The sequence below is a fragment of the Sinocyclocheilus rhinocerous genome, unplaced genomic scaffold (genome assembly GCF_001515625.1).
Source record: "Sinocyclocheilus rhinocerous isolate Xijiao unplaced genomic scaffold, SAMN03320098_v1.1 scaffold834, whole genome shotgun sequence".
NCBI classification, from domain to species: Eukaryota; Metazoa; Chordata; class Actinopteri; order Cypriniformes; family Cyprinidae; genus Sinocyclocheilus; species Sinocyclocheilus rhinocerous.
In genome coordinates this window covers 1-3,989 of record NW_015645089.1, presented here as the reverse complement: position 1 = coordinate 3,989, position 3,989 = coordinate 1, and the positions used below count along the sequence as shown (strand labels likewise).

Genomic DNA, 3,989 nt, shown 5'->3' with positions numbered 1-3,989 from the left:
CATGGTCAAGTCAAGTCAAGTCACCTTTATTTATATAGCGCTTTTAACAATACAGATTGTGTCAAAGCAACTGAACAGCATTAATTAGGAAAATAGTGTGTCAATAATGCAAAATGACAATAGTAAACACTAATTTTCCAGTTAAAGACAGTTCATCATTGAATTCAGTGATGTCTTCATTCAGCTCAGTTCAGTTTAAATAGTATCTTTGCAATCATTTGCAATCAAGTCAACAATATCGCTGGAAATGAAGTGTCCCCAACTAAGCAAGCCAGAGGCGACAGCGGCAAGGAACCAAAACTCCATCGGTGACAGAATGGAGAAAAAACCTTGGGAGAAACCAGGCTCAGTCGGGGGGCCAGTTCTCCTCTGGCCAGACCAAACCAGCAGTTCAATTTCAGGCTGCAGCAAAGTCACATTGTGCAGAAGACTCATCTGGTTCCTGTGGTCTTGTCCCGGTGGTCGTCTGAGACAAGGTCTTTACAGGGGAATAACATCTGTATCTGGTGTTCATCTAGTTGTCCTGGTCTCCGCTGTCTTTCAGGGCTGTAGAGGTCCTCTCTAGGTGCTGATCCACCATCTGGTCTGAATACGTACTGGATCCGGGTGACTGCAGTGACCATCTGATCTGGATACAGACTGGATCTGGTGGGTTGTTTCAGGGTTGGCATCATCTGAGGTCCTCTGAGGGGTTGGCATCATCTCTTCTCAGGTGTTCTGGATCCAGACTGAAGCTTGTGTAAATCCTAGTTACCACGGGATGTCAATCCTGTGGCAAAAACAGAGAAACAAATAGGGACATAATTAGCGTAGCTGCTGTTCCAACCAAGCAAAATTGATTTGTTTAACCCAAGCTAAAGAATAATAATGTGCATTTGATCAGATATAACTGCAGTACAAGATTATGATATGCATTATTTGAATGCTTGGCCAAAGAGATGTGTCTTTAATCTAGATTTAAACAGAGAGAGTGTGTCTGAACCCCGAACGTTATCAGGAAGGCTATTCCAGAGTTTGGGAGCCAAATGCGAAAAAGCTCTACCTCCTTTAGTGGACTTTGCTATCCTAGGTACTACCAAAAGTCCAGAGTTTTGCGACCTTAGGGAGCGTGATGGATTGTAGCGTGGTAGAAGACTAGTTAGGTACGCAGGAGCTAACCCATTAAGGGCCTTATAGGCAAGTAATAATATTTTGTAACTGATACGGAACTTAATAGGTAGCCAGTGCAGAGACTGTAAAATTGGGGTAATATGATCATATTTTCTTGACCTGGTAAGGACTCTAGCCGCTGCATTTTGGACTACCTGTAGCTTGTTTATTGAAGATGCAGGACAACCACCTAGCAGTGCATTACAATAGTCCAGTCTAGAGGTCATGAATGCATGAACTAGCTTTTCTGCATCAGAAACAGGTAACATATTTCGTAGTTTGGCAATGTTTCTAAGATGGAAGAATGCTGTTTTTGTAACATGGGAAATATGATTTTCAAAAGACAAGTTGCTATCTAATATAACACCCAGATTTTTGACTGTAGAGGAAGTAACAGTACATCCGTTTAGTTGCAAATTGTAATCCAAGAGATTCTGTGTACTGCTTTTTGGTCCAATAAGTAATATCTCTGTCTTATCCGAGTTTAATAGGAGAAAATTATTGGTCATCCAATCTTTTACATTTTTAACACACTCTGTTATCTTAGATAATTTAGAAGTTTCATCTGGTCTTGTTGAGATATATAGTTGAGTATCATCTGCATAACAGTGGAAGCTAATCCCGTATTTTCTAATAATATTACCAAGGGGTAACATGTATATTGAAAATAGCAGAGGACCTAGGACAGATTCTTGTGGCACTCCATATTTTACTGGTGATAATTGAGATGACTCCCCATTTAAATGAACAAGGTGGTAGCGATCGGACAGGTCGGATCTAAACCATCTTAAAGCCTGCCCTTGAATACCTGTAGTTTTGTAATCGATCTATGAGTATGTCATGATCTATAGTGTCGAACGCAGCACTAAGATCAAGTAAAACTAGCAATGAGATACAGCCTTGGTCTGACGCAAGAAGCAAGTCATTTGTAATTTTAACAAGTGCAGTTTCTGTGCTATGGTGGGGCCTGAAACCTGACTGAAATTCTTCATAGAGATAATTTTTTTGCAGGAAGGAGCGCAATTGAGCAGACACAACTTTTTCTAAAGGCCTACTTTTCCTTCCTGAGACTTTTCTTTTGACGTACTATTGTTATACTATCTTAATGCTGCTTTGGAACAATATGCATTGTAAATACATCTAAAGAAAATCCCATATACACTCAATCAGTAAGTACTTTGTGTACTCTAGTGCTACTTAAAAAAAAAAGTCATAATATTTTGAGAATAAAGTTGAAATTACGAGAATAAAGTCATACCAATATGAGATTAAAGTTGTTATATTTTGAGAATAAGGTCATGGTATTTTGAGATTTTCACATTAATTAACTTTATTCAGACAATATACTTTATTCTCAAAATAGTAAAATGATTAGTCTTATCTACAACTTTATTCTCATAATATTACAACTTTAATCTCATATTACTAAAACTTGAATCTTGTAATTTTTTTAACATGGCAGTAAAACGGCATTTTAACTCTAAAACAAAATGAAATGTCAAAATTACTCATTTCAAACAATATATAAAAGCAGATTTTTATATTTTCTGATGGAAATAATACTAAGAGACAGTTGTCTGGGCTTTTTTGTGAAACTGACTGTATAAAAGACAGTTTTCATAATTTGTGTCTGTGTGTGGGGGGAGGGGAGCCGGGAGCCCCAAGACCAGCAACTTGATCGAGATTGTAAACACAAACTTACAGTGTTGTGGTATCATTGAGGGAGTGCTTTGTACAGAATTCGTCTTCAGTTGCTGATCTAACCAATCAAACCACAAGGCACCACCCAAAATGCCACGGTAACCAATCGCACAATTAAAAATGAGAAGTCATGCAATTATTGTTTTCATAGTTAATCACTGTTGTCACTTCGGAAGTACTCTTGCCCATACCGACGTCTCAGAATATGTCAAGCTTGTTAATGAGAAGTTGTGTAATGTGTGCATAGAGGACAATGACCAAATTTCTGAACAAAAAGCTAATGTATCTACATTAAAGTACTTAAATTTCAATTCAAAATTAAAGCGCTTTAATTTTTTAACTTAAAGGTGCTGTATGTAGGATTTGGTTGAACTGGTTGAACTAGGTATTGCAGTCCAAGTTCAAAATGTTGGAGAGGGTTTTTTTCACCCGGCTCAGACTTGACTTACAAAAACGCATCGATTCGCTACAGGAGGCCTTTGTTTGTCCAACTGGCAACCCGGGGTGCCGAAATACAATTGGGTAAATTGGCAGTGGGCGGGTTTCACAAACCAAAACAGAGACCGACATTCCGGCCCGGAACGCACATTTTCAAAGGAGAATAACTGACTGTAGCATTGTTTTTCAGATAAACAAGTATGTTATCTTAGCATGTTTCTTAAATATCTGCAAACATATTATGGTATTTTTATGCTTTAGTAGAGTCAAAACTTATATACAGCACCTTTAAGACTGGTTTTGTGCTCCAGGGTCACATTTTAGCACTTAGTTATTCATTTGGTATCACTTTTCACAGAGGTGCGTATTGCTGCAGTAGAGGCGCTGTGTTCCCTCGCCAAATCCTCACCCAGCTTTGCTGAAAAGTGTCTTGACTTCCTGGTGGACATGTTTAATGATGAAATCAAGGAGGTGCGGCTACAGTCCATCCACGTGTTGCAGCAGATCTCGACTCATATCACGCTCAGAGAAGACCAGCTGGACACTGTCCTCGCAGTACTGGAGGTAGGCCACTGGTCTATGTGACAAAGTCTAAACCACTGAGCACAATGTAAGCATGACTGCTGTACAGTTAATCAAAATGCAACAAAATTGCAGTATGGCTTAATGTGATTATCAAATCACAAAAACTGCAATTTGAT

General features: G+C 38.8%; 1 pseudogene; it reads left to right on the top strand.

Annotated features, from left to right (window-relative positions):
• The window catches only part of LOC107705754 (integrator complex subunit 4-like), a 12,112-nt pseudogene extending 8,260 nt beyond the window's left edge, over window positions 1-3,852 (top strand).
• Window positions 3,853-3,989: the final 137 nt, after the last annotated feature.